Here is a 15,354-nt window from a genome sequence, read left to right on the forward strand (position 1 = left end):
CTCCGCTGGGGCGTGCGGCCGTTTTTAAAATGATGTCCTTACCGCGGTTTCTATATGCACTCCAGAATAGTTTTGATGTGATTCCGTCGAAGTACTTCCGAGAGGTAGGATCCTTGCAGAGGCAATTGATATGGGGCGGACATTCGCGCATCGCTCTTCCAAAGTTAACGCTTCCTTGGTATGATGGCGGCATAGCACTCCCGGATATTAGACGGTATTATTGGGCTTCCCAACTTGCTGCCATCAACCATGGGATGTGTGGTCCGGCGTTGAATCCAGCGTTTGAAATGGATAGGTGGCTGCTACCGGGTGGTGACTATAACAGGGCGCTTTATTCGGGATCCTCCCGTCTGCAACTCTCAGGTCCTACCGCTATAGCCGTGCGAGTGTGGCATAGCGCAACTGCGGCTATGGGCTGGAGAGATAGATTAACCCGTGCAACTCCGCTTTATGCCTCCGCAAAATTGGGGTGTCTATGGAAGACGAAGGGGTTTGACAAATGGGATACGATCGGTATTAGTAAAGTGCGTGATCTATGGGTTAAGGGCAGGGTGAAGACCTTTTCGGACTTACAAGTGGAATATCAGCTGAGTGATAGGGAATTCTTTCGTTATGTTCAAGTACGTCATGCCTTGAATTCAGTTTTTCCTGTGGGTAGTGACGTTCCGGAATCCTCCCCCCTCGAAGATCGTATATTGGATGGTCATGTGCCGGATAGCACTATTTCTTTGTTTTACAAAAAGATGATTAATGACCGGTCGAGCCAGCTTGACCACCTTAGGGACACCTGGATTGCTGATGGTATTGAATTGGACGACGAGGACTGGCAATCTGCGATCTCCTCGTCCAGGGAGGTTGCGATTCCGGCCCGCCTCTGCCTGGTCCAACTCAAGATCCTCCATTGAATCTATGTCACCGGCCCCCGCCTGATCCATATGGGCTATTCTGCGGATGGTTTATGTAGGCATGGTTGCAGCCTCCTTGGCACCTTTCTTCATATAATTTGGGAATGCCCTGAGGTGATGCGTTTTTGGAACCGTATACATGATGTGATGAATTATGTAACGGGTATTGTGATGATGCCAGAAGCCCGACAATGTCTATTGAATGTATGGGGACCGAATGATTATGATGTGTCACAGCTTCGATGGGCGACTCTTGCCAATATGATAGCCAAACGAGATATTGCACAATTATGGGGGTCCCAGAGGCCCCCCACAGTGACTGCCTGGAAAGAGAATATGGACTGATGCAAAACGGTGTATGTGGCGAGAGGTAGACCCAGAAAATGGGGGAAAATTTGGAACCAATGGAACTCGTACCAGGGAGATATATGTACGCCCCCACTTACTGAGATCTCTAGTCTTCCCCAATCGCCCTGACCCGGCATTCCTGCAATGATGTGGTATACCTTATTGTTGATATGCAATTCTCACCTCCGACCCCCTTACCTGTAATCAATATATTTTGTCTTATGCTATCGTGTATCTCCCGTCCTCCTTGAGCACACGCCTAATGGTTGCACTATTTGTTATATTGCCTTGTTTGTTTTTTGATGTTTTATTATAATAAAAAAGTTACTACAAAAAAAAAGTGTAGGCAGGTTGCCGCCTGCACTGTGAAGCATGGAGCGGCTGCTATAAAGCTACTCCCTATTTCACTTGAATATGCTGCCCCCAGAGACAGTCTGGTGGTACCAATCAAGAGAGCAGGCATTAATATCTGGTCCGACTTGTTAGATTCAGACGGGCTCCACCTCTGGGAATATCTGAGGGCCAAGATTGGTACAGGGCTATCCAGATTCAAGCATCTACAGTTAGCATCATGGTGATAGAGCATGCAGATCACCCGACTAGTCGTTTACCAATACTCACCTGGGCCCATAATCAATAGACTTAAAAAATTAAGCAGGTAACCTTCGCTCTACTATCAGTGTATTTTTATTCATTTACGACTTTTGACCTTTTATACCTTGACCTACCAATCCACGTCACCGGTACCTAAAGTCCTAAGGGATCAAGGGTGTTAGACTAATAGGAAAATAACATTTGCACTCATATAATAACCACAAACTCGGGAAAGATTTAAACTCTTTTATCTAAAATCTTTTAAATGTCATGATCCAAAGATTAGTGTGGCAGGGTATGCTCAGACGTGAGTCCCTTGCTCACTTTGCCACTGGATTCAAGATAGCCTGGCTGATGAGGAATATGAATGCTTGTTTCCGGTCCAGGGAAGACATGGCTTGGCAGTTCGGGCTGGACTGTTACCATGAGGCACAGGGTTAGACTGATTTGCATATGGCCATGTCTGAACTGGGTTGGCTGAGTGAGCTGAAGAATGGTGATGGATTAAAGTCAGATCAGTTGACTGGGGGTGAGTGTTTGATTTGCTTAAACGCTCCGTCCATCATCCCCTTTTGTATCGCTTTATGATCCAAAGATTAAACACCAAGAGACATTCAATTCTGAATATTAGAATCAACATGTAACTATGCAAAAGATGTATTAAACTGGTTACGAGCATTTAACTGTAGGGAAGGGTAAAGAGAAGGAACATGATATGAACACACTATTTTCAAACATGTAGCGATAGGGAGGGTAAAAAGAAGGAAACAAAACAATGATGAACCCACATGGAATTTATATTTACCTAGAATGGTGTGAAGAACTAACCCTTACCACGGGTCAGTTTAAAGGACAGAACCGCGAAAGTTGCAGTCGCCAGTAGGCTAACAGGTGCAGATCAGAATCAGGACAGGTAAAGCCATATTGGATCAGGACAGGGACCACCAAAGGTTAAGACTGGCACCCGCAGTTAAGTTGCAACGCCTGCGCTACTCCCTCTCTGCAGCTAACAGCCAGAACCCCGATTGGGTTATCGATTTCCCCGACAAAGTGCTTCAACAGCACTTCGGCTCCCAGGGTTATCGAATCTTCTGACAGAGTGCTCCGCAGCCCTTTGCTCACCTTTGGTCACCTATTGAGTGCGTTGGGTCAGTGACAGGTCAGCTATTCGGACAAGTGGGACAAATTAACTAGCTAAGCCTACCCTAGTTATACTATTTTCCAGATCAGTGTACCACCCCCCAATGTTGCAAGTATAAGGATCCTCAACTTTGATTGGACAAGGAATGGGGAGAGGTCATCACACCATACTAAAATGAAACTTTTCTTTTGAATATTTTATTAACGTTCCCGCCCATCAAATTTTATTTTCCCATGTATATTTTATTCCACCCGGTTTCCCATGTATATTTTATTCCACCCGGCAGTGAATGTATCAATAATGATTACAATGTAGTCCATATTTTACTTTAGCTTCCTTCACAGGGGTCAGAAGTTGACTTTCCCAGGAACATCTTCTAGCAAGTCATGACTTGGCCGGGTTTCAATGCCAGTGCTTCAGGGTTTGTGTTTCTTCTGCGCAGACGCAGTTTCTTTCAATTTGGAGTTCAGCGACAGGCATCAGGCCCAAATTGATTTACATGTAAGAATAGAAAATAAACAGTTTGAGAACACAGAATAAATGAATGCACTGTATACTACTTATCTCTACTCTACTCCCATTATCTTATATTTAACTATTGCGTTAAGGTTAAGCAGAACGAACAGCTTAGCAAAAGCAGCAGTGCAAGCTTCATGCTTGCTATAACACAGAGCAGCCATTTTAGTTCTAGTGCGCAGAAGCAAAAGATTCTCTCCAAAGCAAAGAGTACATCATGTCACATGAGTGTGACAGACGCATGCGCAGTAGAAAATCCCGCGTAGCAGCGGCCATAATAATGCAAGCGGATTATCGTTAGTAAAAGCATATATGCAAGCTTCACTTAGATGTCATGTAATGCAAAAATAATAGGACAAACATGTTGATTAGTATATTAACGTTATGTCGAGAAGACTGAATACAAGCAAGTCACATTACATGCGAATCCTTGCTCCATCAATCCCCTCTTTGATGATATTTTATATCATCACCAATTCATGAAACAGATGCCAACTTTTCACAATTCACCCAACTCAATCTCTTCAAACTTTCTATTTTGTTTCTTTTCATTGTTTGTGTGAAAGTTTTTCAAATTCTTGTATATATTTCCATTCAACTCCTCTAATTCAAGTTCATTAATATTTATCTTTTTCCCTGTCTTATTCACTGTATATGTCCTTTTGTGCTTTTGACATTTGCAACAAATTATTATCCCTAAAATCATTAAGCCTATTCCCACCATTGGCATCAGTATTCTACCTACACAACTTTTTCCTACATTAGAAAGCCAATTACCTACAGAGGAGAGACCATCGGTAAGTCACTTCCATGCACTATCAACCTCCAGTGGTTTGAGCTCTTTTTCCAAACGTGTAATATTTGCTTACATACCCTTTGATTTCAACACTTTTGTCAGGTATGTAAGTGCAACAATATAGCGCTTTCAACATTCTACAGACTCCGCCCTCTTTTGCTAATAATGTATCAAGAGCAAGTCGATTTTGTAAAACCATTGATCTGATCGCAACCAATTTGGTATTGACCATCAAGAACCCTCCAGCAGTGTCAGTTGATAACCGATCCACTACTGTTGACAATTTGCAAATTCTTTGTGTATTCTGAGCCACTCCCACTGTAGGTATCAATGCACTAAATATATCACCTACTATTGCTCCAAAACTAGCTCTTTTGCTACGTATTCATCCATTAGTTTCTTCATTGTTTCCAGTGATTTTGTTTACATGATATATCTTTGGGAAGACTATTCCAAAATAACAGCTCCCATACCAACGATCTGGCAGTTTGTAATAAGCCTCGTTTCCGCATATAAAATAAATTCCAGGAAACACAGGCTCAGTTCCATCTTTGAAACCCCAACCCCCAATTACCTTATAATTGTGTCACATTCACTGGAACCAATGAATATATTGTTATAATAACTAGTTCTTACCCTATGGATACAGAGTTTGCCTTTCTTTTCGAAATCCAGCAACATAGCAGCATGAGTCTTGCCATTTGAGGTGAACCCTATATTTTCAGCCCATTTAGGAATTTTATGATTCTTATCATTTGCCTTTCTTTGGAAATTCGCTCTCCTTTTCTCAACAATATTCAAAAATATTTTCTCTTTTTCACGTAATAAGCATGTTAAATTATTCTTGTGTGCTTCAGCTATATCTATTGTACCTATTGTTAGCAAATATTCACCCATATAACGTGTTACATCACTCTTAATATGTACAAGATTCAGGTTACTACGTTTAGGAAGTTCAGAAAATATCACATCTGAATTAGAATAGTAATATTGCAAAGGTCCTTTCTTATAGAATAAACTAGCTAAAATACTACATGAAATACCATATGTTAGCGGTAAATGGTGGTAAGTCACACCTCCAGCTACCGAAGTAGGTAACTTCATACAAACATAGCAATCTTCTATTTCCATAGCTTCTACATAGTGTACTAAAAGGGTTTGCAAATACATTTAAGTGAGTTCTGTTTTTAATTCCAGTATAATGTAGCCCTTCCTCATCTGATGCTTCTAAATTTACCTTCTGTTGTTTAATGCTAAGTGCTTTCTCTTGTGTATCCATTTTTCTAGGCGTATCTCTAGTTTGTAGCTCATTAGTATAATTCTTTATGTCTCTACTCATTATGTAAGGAATAGCTATTGTCAGCCCTAACCATACTATGAGTACTATCGCTATACACATATTCTACAGCATGTTTTTAAACAGTTTCTTTTCGGTCTTCCATTAATAGTACGATCAGCTATTTCTGACCAATCAGACTTTACCCCTCTTTGTAGCTTTTACACAGTCTTTTACCCTATGAAATTTTCAAGTGGGTCTCACTTCTCCGTCCGTCTGATCAGCAATCAATTCGTCATCACTTTCGTCACTTATTTCTAAGTTTTCAAAATCTTCAAGAACAATGTAAGTCCTTTCAGGGCCTCTGAATTTATTATTCAGCCTCTTCAGTCATGGACTTCTCCGTCTTGGTTGTATTGCAGACTGTTCAGCTTGACTAGTTATTTCATTTACTTGTTCTGGTTCTTCATTTATTGTTTTTATACGGAATCTCAGTCTCTTGACAAACGTAGGCCACCTATCTCCTTTTCTGAGTCTCTTAGCTGGCACTGTGCTCTGGCCTTCTTCCAATGCTCTTTTATTTTCATTCAGTTGTGGCACATCTAATTCAATGCTGTCTTTTGTATCCCTCTCTATCTGACTAGGTCCAGGTCTTATTTCCGTTTCTTCTGCCTGGTTACTAATCTGGCCTTTTTCAGGTATCTGCTGAATTTGACTTTGATTTGATTCACCTTCTTCTTTCTGAACACAATTTTCTACTCTTATCTGTTTCTGCTCAAGCTCTTCGAACCCTTGATTTTCTTCGGCTCGAGCTTCCGCCCTATTACTTATCTGTCCCTCCTCAGACTCTGGAGCTGTGACAGGTATTTGGAATCTCTGAGTATATTGATTTTCCCTTATCTGATCCCCCTCAAGATTACCATTGGCTTGAATTTCTGTAATCTGAGTACGTTCTTCTAGACCTATCTCATCCTCACTATCACTTTGACTGTCTAGATAAGTTTGACTTCTAGTTCTCACGTATTCTGCAGGTATCTCAACTACTGGAATCCAATCATCTTGACTGGTGCTTGGTTGTTCCTCTTCAGCTACTTCAGGATCGAAATCTTGAGACCCCTCAGCTGCACAACCTTCAGCATCAGTTTCATCAGGTTCAGTCATTGTCAGGTTTTGTATGACTGGCATGGATCCAGTGTGGAACTCCTTCGCACTTTACAGCTGTGGTGGTAACCAAAATCACTTGACGTGGTTTTCCCCACCTCGGTGCAAGGCAAGATTTTCGAGTATATTTCTTTAGCACTACCCAGTCACCTGGGTTCAGGTCATGTGCTGGAGTTGCTTGTCTGGCGACAGCGTCTTCCCCAACCTGGTGAAAGATAGAACGCACTTGGTCAGCCAGTTCTTCATCAGATATATTTATCAGCTTGTGTCCTGGCACCCATGCTTGCCTCATTGCTCTTCCCATCAGTATCTCATGAGGACTCAAGCCTGTGTTCCGATCTGGAATACTTCTGCGTCCCATCAGAACAAGAGGTAAAGCATCTGGACACTCTAATCGGGTAGATTCATACACCTTTCCCATCTTGACTTGATTGTGCCATTCAGTTGTTCTACCACTCCAGAAGCCTCTGGGCGGTATGCACAGTGCAGCTTTTGTTTAACATTGAATGCTTCACAGATTAGGCCAATTATTTCATTATTAAAATGGCAGTCTCGGTCTGATTCAATCGTTACTGGAAAACCGAACATCAGGATGAGTTCTCTGAGTAGGAGTTTGGCTACAGTGATGCTATCATTCCTACGTGTGGGGTAAGCTTCCACCCATTTTGAAAATAGGCAGACAATGACAAGAATGTATTTCAGTCCTCGACAAGGGAGTAACTGAATGAAATCAATCTGTAATCATATGAAGGGACCCTCTGCCTTCCCAATCTTTCCTGGTAACACTACAGTTTTCTTTCCAGGATTCATCTGTTGACAAATTAAACATCTTTGGCAAAGTGCTTCTGCTATGTTCCTGAATTTCACATTGAACCAACTCTGTCTGAACAACCTAATCACGGCATCTCTTCCCAAGTGGGAATCTCCGTGGAACATCCTAGCCATAGGAGCAAAAAACAGTCTGGTAACACAGGCCTACTAGCGAGGTAAACAATGACACCATCTTCAACCCTTCTCTGACAACCTATCTTTCTCCACTCTTCCTTTTCTTTTGGTTCTGCTTAATTTTACAAGTCTCTCACTTCTTCCCACGTTCTCACACCTTCAAGCAACATAAGTTGGCAGCTGTTTTTGGCTACTTCAATTTTCTTGTTTACAGCCATTCTAAATTTGGCACAAAGTTGGGCTAACTGGTCAGCATATCAGTTACCAGCTGTCACTTTGTCATTTCCAGATTTGTGAGCAGCACACATGACCACAGTCACTTCTTTTGGCAGTTGAATCGCTTCAAGCAAATCTTTTACATAATGACCATTTTTGATTGGAGTACCTGAAGAAGTCAGAAACTCCCTTTGCATCCATAATTGGACATAGTTGTGCACAACCCCGTAACCATACTGGCTATCAGTGTATATGGTTACTTTCCAATTTTTCCCAAATTTGCAGACTTTTGTCAATGCAATCAATTCGGCTACTTGTGCAGACTTGACTCCAGGTAAATAGGATGCTTCAATTGGACCCCCCAACGTGCACACTGCTTAGGCAGCACTTAAACCTCCTTCCTCATGTCTCATACATGAGCCATCTACAAATAGTGTGAATGTCAAGTGTTTCCACCTGGCCTCTACGCACTATTGCCTGGCCAATACCTGGCTATAACATAAACTAAGAACCTGGGGCCAGATGTAGGTAGCCAAATACCGGTCGGTAACGGCCGAATTCGGCCGTTACCGACCGGTATTTGGCTACCGAGATGTAGGAGGACAGAAACAGGGCAAATCGGTAATTTTACCGATTCTGTAAATATACCGGTCGGTAAATTTACCGACCGGTATTTCTACAGAATCGGTAAAATTGATATGTAGGTGGGACTCTTCTGAGTCCCACAAGGCCTAAGAAATCGGTATTTTACCATCAAATTCAATTATGATGGTGAAATACCGATTGAGGTGTGCATGCACATGTGTGCATGCACACCTGTGCCATATGACAGGCAGACCTGCCCTTAGGGCAGGTATGCCTGCCACATGGCCCCCGTACCTTTTTTGGGGGTGCTAGAGGGTGTCAAAGTGACACCCCCTGCACCCTTGTCAAAGTCGGTATTTACCGATTCGGTAAATACCGACCGGTAATGCCCCATTCATTCCTATGGGCTTCCGGTATCGGTATCGGAATCGGTAAATACCGACTTTTAAAGATTCGGTAAATCCACATCTGGATTTACCTACATCTCGGTACTTCTATTTTACCGATTCATAAATACCGAATCGGTAAAATTCTGTATTTATGAGTCGGTAAAATAGATTTACCTACATCTGGCCCCTACTGATTTATGTACATAGTGATAAATGCTGGCAAAAAAACATTTAATTTTTTCATGTTCCACCGAACCATAGGTGATGTATTTAGATACATAAATAATAACGTTTTCAACACATTCACATGAAGTATTTACAATGAATTGATACATTGAAAACTGCCCAATGCATTTCGGGCCAAAGGCCCTTCTTCCGGGGCTTGATCTGAAAAAAAATTTACATCACATTTTAATTATATTTGAACCCGAACGTTCAAGGAAAAACAACCTTCATTAGGATTATGACGAAGTAGAATGCCTCACCTATTCAGTATGTAATATGCTGCCAATTTAAAGAAAACAAAGAAGAAAAGAAGAAAAGAAGGGAAAAGTGCTCCGTGAGGCAAGACAGAAATCGCATATCTATGTGCAATAAAGTTCACCCTAAATCATAAAAAAACGTGACTCACAGGTATCAATAGTGTAAGTGAAAACACTGTCTAATCAAAAAAACTTCGTACCTGTCCTTCCTTGGTTCAACACAAGTATGTGATTAATGCTACAAACAAATATATGTGAAAAGACATAGTCAGAAATACCGCGCTTAAAGAGACTGGTTGCCATTTCATGGATAAAAAAACATGAATGCCGACACTGACCTGAATGAAACAAAATAATGTTTCCAACTCCCGATCCCCGTCTGCGAACCCCCAACTGCTGCGACCAACTGAATCTAAACTACGGAGACATGAAAAATACATCAATTTAACTACTGCCTATCCACCTCGAAGTACGCCAAGTATAATCTCCAACTAGTTTTACTGACCTTGAGTAACTCTCCAAACTCCTCAGACGTGTGCTATTCACCGTGCTCGCCAGACTCTCAAAACCGGATAAGCGAAGCCGTACTCTCCTTTAGTGCTATAAACCCGACCCTCTACCAAGCTAGAAGATGGACTCCGCACCCCGTCCCTGTGACGAAAAAACACATAAACAAAGGCCTGCCGACCTTTCTCATGTGCGCCATGATGGAATCACTAAAACCAAGTGACTTCATATGCCTAAATCAACAAAAAGCGGAATAATCGCCCTATGCCAACTCTGATAGAACTGCGCTAATCCCAACTGAGAATTACAGGCGTTAAATGAGCAAGCCTAAAGTGACTAAAAACATAATCTAGCTGTGAAAAGACAAAGGTGATGAAATGAAAATGAAGATGTTGTATAAAATCACTCCACAGTACATGCAAAAGGCACATATATACATAGTCATAGATGTCTAGAAATGAACTGTTCACAAAAATAGCTCATATTCGGAATCAATTAATGGCTATTCTCTTATGTCAGGACGTGGTTTTGTACTGTATTCGGTCAAGTCGATACAATCATGTTCAACTTCTTCCTTCACTTCTGCAAAGTGTGAATTAGGTAGCAGTATTACTGGGTTCAGAATATTACACTTAGCAATGGTTACATTTCCTGCACCTACAAGGATTCTCTCATACCTAGGGCCAGATGTAGGTAGGCATTTACCGGTCGGTAACGGCCGAATTCGGCCGTTACCGACCGGTAAATGGAATTTGAGATGTAGGGGGCATATTTTTACAGAATCGGTAAATTTACCGATCGGTAAATTTACCGATTCTGTAAAATACCGAATCGGTATTTTTACCGATTCAGTACATTTGATATGTAGGTGGGACTCTTCTGAGTCCCACAAGCCTTACCGAATCGGTATTTTACTATCAAATTCAATTTGATGGTAAAATACCGATTCCGGTGTGCATGCACATGTGTGCATGCACACCTGTGCCATATGACAGGCAGACCTGCCCTTAGGGCAGGTATGCCTGCCACATAGCACCCGAACCTGTTTTGGGGGTGCTAGAGGGTGTCAAAGTGACACCCCCTGCACCCTTGTGAAATTCGGTATTTACCGAATCGGTAAATACCGACTTTTACAGATTCGGTAAATCCACATCTGGATTTACCTACATCTCCCTCCTTATATTTTACCTATTCATAAATACCGAATCGGTAAAATTCGGTATTTATGAGTCGGTAAAATATATTTACCTACATCTGGCCCTTAGTCAGCCGACTAGGTGTGAGATACTGGGTCTTGGTCCTGGTTAACAGGATCACAACTGTATGTGGAACATACACTGTTACTGGATGTCCCATGACAATGGACTCACTTTGTTCGAGACTCATGCAAGTTGCAGCTACTGCTTTCAGACATCCAGCCAATGCAGATGCCACTTGATCTAGTGTTGAAGAAAAATATGCCACAGGACGTCTCATTAGACCGCGAGTTTGGGTCAAAACTGAAAGTGCACAATTATCTTGGGTGTCACAGAATAATGCAAAATCTTTTGAATAGTCAGGCATCCCTAATGCTGGAGCTGTACACAGACATTCTCGTAATTTCAAGAAAGCAGTCATGCTTTCATCATTCCATTCTACTTGGTCTTTTGCTCTTTTCTTTGTCATTTGTATCAATGGCTTTGCTAGGACTGCAAATCCCACAATCCATTGCCTGCAGTGACCTCCTACTCCAAGAAACATTCTGATCTCTTTCTGAGTTTGGGGTAAATTCATGTTTCTGATTATTCTAATTCTCTCTGAGGTAACTCTTCTGACACCTCTTTCTATCTGGTGCCCCAGATATTTCACTGATGTGGTGCAAAACTGTAATTTTTCAGGTGACACTTTATGTCCTCCTTCACCTAATGATTTAGTAAAGCAATGGTATCAACAACACAGTCATTTCGAGTTTTAGACGCCACCAATAGGTCGTCTATATACTGGACCAGGACTGACTGTCCGGGCAGCACCAAGGACTCAAGGCACTTTTTCAAAATCTGATTTAAAATTGATGGACTCTCCATATACCCCTGATGAACGCGGTTCCAGAAGTACACATGAATGTCGAATTCAAAAGAAAAAAGAAATTTGCTATCCGGGTTCAATGGAATCTATCATGGTAAACCATCCAGCCTCCCACGGTATCTGATACAGAATTACTGCAGGATTTGGCACAACTGGACAGCATGGGACAACAAGCCTATTAATTTTGCGTAGGTCTTGTACGACCCTATACTTGCCACTCGGTTTCTTGATTCCAATTATGGGTGAATTACATGGACTGCTCATTATTTCTTGTAAAATGCCTGTTTCAACCAAACACTTTATTTCTGCTGCAACACCTGCTTTTATTTCTGGGCTCATTTTGTACTGTCGAATATTTTGGTAAACTGCACCTTCTTTTACTGTCACTTTTATTGGATCGACATTTGCCATTAATCCTACATCTTTTCCGGTAAAATCCCATACATTAGGATTTACGGTCTGTCGTAATTCTTCTGGTAAGTTTTCTATAGTTAACTTTTCATTCTCTATTTCTTGTTTTGCTAACATTAATTTATAGATTCCGTCTTCGTCTGGGGTTTGAATTTCAACACCACTTGGGGTACAAAAGATAGTGCAATTCATTTTGCACAACAAGTCTCTGCCTAACAGGTTCACTGGACTTGAATCACACACAACAAATCTGTGCATTTCTTTAAAATTGCCTATTCTAACTTCCATTGGTTCTGTAACTGGGGTACTAATTTGTTTATTAGAAACGCCCACTACTTGGATTGCTTCTCCCGAGAGGGGTAGGTTTGGAACATCTGCTGTTCTCACAGTAGAACGGGTAGCACCAGTGTCCAATAGAAAGGTGACATAATTTCCTTTAAACTTTGCTTCAATGTATGGACCTGACTGATCTACCGGCAAGGAGGCGCCAAGTAAGCACTCCTCCGCCTCCCCTCTCAGGCACCGTCAGTAGGTGTCCTCACTGAAAAACGTATCACTCAAAAGAAATTGTGATGTCGCTGTGTCTCTCCTTTCACTTCCCTCCCAATTTGTGGTATTCACACTCTGGTGTGCTTTGCTCCTAAAATTTGGCATAGGTGCAAGGGGTAACTGGTTTTGTATTACCTGCTGCTGTGGCTTCCGTGGCACCTCATTCTGCGTCTGTGGATTCAAATCATTAGTTTGCATATTACCATTTTGCATAGCCTTACACTCGTTCTTCCAGTGCCCCAACTTGCCACACCCGTGACAAGGGAACATCTTTTTTGCTTCCTCTCTATTGAATTTTCCCCTTGGCTTAACCCCATTACCATCACTTTGATTCTGATTATTGTTTACTTGACTCAGTTGAAGCTCTTGTTGCTCTGCTAATTTCACTTGTGCCCACATTACTTTTTCCTTTAATTCTTTTCGTTTATTGTCTAGCTCATCTTCACAATATTTTCCATATTTAAGGATTTCATCAATTGGCTTGGTCTGCCAGCAAATTTTATGGTCCTTAATCCATTGCGAAATTTCTGGCCTTAATCCAGACGCAAACCGATAGATGAAATGCGTCATGTCTTTCATATTAATGTTATCCAGACCACTATACTGCTTGAATACTTGTAATAATCGTTCATAGTATGCATGCACAGATTCTATGTCAGGACCGGAGCTTCATGAGCATCATAAGGCAGTCCATAATGTAGACCTTTCTCAGTATATAATTGCAGCTAGGTAGGACATCCCCTTCATGACCACTTCCTCTTTCTTCGCTGCTTCGCAGCCAGTTAAGTGGTTTTCTCCCTCTCTCCTCAATTTATTTCATGATTGTGGATTATTGGTTTTTTTCGCGCTTAATATTGCATGTTTCTCTACTGTGGGGTTTGTTATGGTGCTCCGTTTTCCTTTTCAGAGCCCATTGTAGTCGCGGGAGCATTTTCTGTCCCTACGCGACTTTGCCCGTTTTCGGCCTCCTCCGGCCACTAGGGGGAGCCAGAGCGTCTCGTTCTCCTCGGCGCGGTTTCTCGTCAGGGAGCCGCGCTGAGGAGAAATTTTCTGCCATTACTCGCCCGGTCACCTCACCCAGACGCTCATTCGAGCCTGTAATAAGCCCCACACTCGATTCTGAAGCCCCGGTTGGGGTCTGTATTGCGGTTTGACCGCGTCGCCGCCTGCGGGCGTACAAGGGCACTTGGTGTTTTAGGCTTCCTTCTGACAGCTTCTGGCGCGCAGGGAGGTGACAAAGGCCCGGTCTTGCTAAGAGGGCCGGCGCGCTAGTGGGGTGAGTGCCCCCCCTATATTCACGGTTCCACTGGGAACCATCTGCTGGCAGGCTCGCTCTGCCCCAAATTCCTGTACAGGCTACAGCCTGCTGCCCTGTCCTTCAGGCTGACTTTGGCCCTCTCTTAAACTTAGGGCATTGTGGTAGGGCTAGGCACCTGGTGGAGATGGGGGATGAATATTACGAGGAAGAGGAGTCGCAGGGCTACCTCAATGACGACGAGTTTTATCAGGCTGTAGATAGCTCTATTTATAGGTGCGTCACAGAGATTGTGGGACCTATGGAAGAACGCCTCTCAGCATGCATCATACAGGAGTGCGAGAGGGTGACCCAGGCACACCTAGGGGTTTCTGCTAGTCCTACAGCCCCGACGGGGAGTACTCCCCCGGTCCCTAAGAGACCCTGTAAGGATGGGGTGTCGAGTGGGGTGCGCGGTGTGGACAAAAACGCCTTCGAGAGGTTGCGCGACGCATTCTTGGCAAAGGCGACAGATCCCGCCCCGGCGTCCTCCCCGCCCCCGGGCCCCTCGGGAGCCACCAGTTCAGCTCCTTTGTCACTGGTTCAAACCTCCCCGTCGGACACCGATGATGAGGATGGGTCTGAGCGTTCTTGGCGGCCTTCGGGCTCCGCCGCCGAACTTCCACAGGATAGTTCGGGTATGCTAGACCCGGATGAAATAATGCATCCGAGGTCAGCGGCCTGGACCTCTGGGGAGAAGGTGGCGAAGTTTGTCGCTGGCCGCCTTCGCAAGCCCTTAGAGAGTAGGCGAGGAGCTGTTTGCGTGGGGAATGCCCCAGGCCTACGCTGGAGGGGAAGGTTGCCCTGACCCCAGAGTTAGACCCAAAAATGGCCACCTTTTTGGCAAAGTTTGTTAAGGATCTTCGGAAAGGCATTGACCGCTCCTGGCGGGCTTGCCAGGATAAGCTATTAGATGCCATAGGCCCCACAACGAAAATTCTGGACATGGCTGAAGAGGCCAAAGTGTCCGGGGCGGCCATCTCTCCTGAGGTCCTCTCCAACTGGGCACAGAGAGTGGTGGTTTTCCTGGGGAACGCGAACTGCGCACTGTCTACAGAACGCAGGAGGTCCCTCCTGATTAAATTAGACCCTAAGTTGGGGGATCTGGCCTCTTCTGAGGCAGGGGCAGTGGCCCGGGGTGGTCTCTTTGGAGAGCCATTTATCAAGGAACTGGG

Source organism: Lissotriton helveticus, chromosome 5_1, assembly GCF_964261635.1.
Source record: "Lissotriton helveticus chromosome 5_1, aLisHel1.1, whole genome shotgun sequence".
Classification (NCBI taxonomy): Eukaryota; Metazoa; Chordata; class Amphibia; order Caudata; family Salamandridae; genus Lissotriton; species Lissotriton helveticus.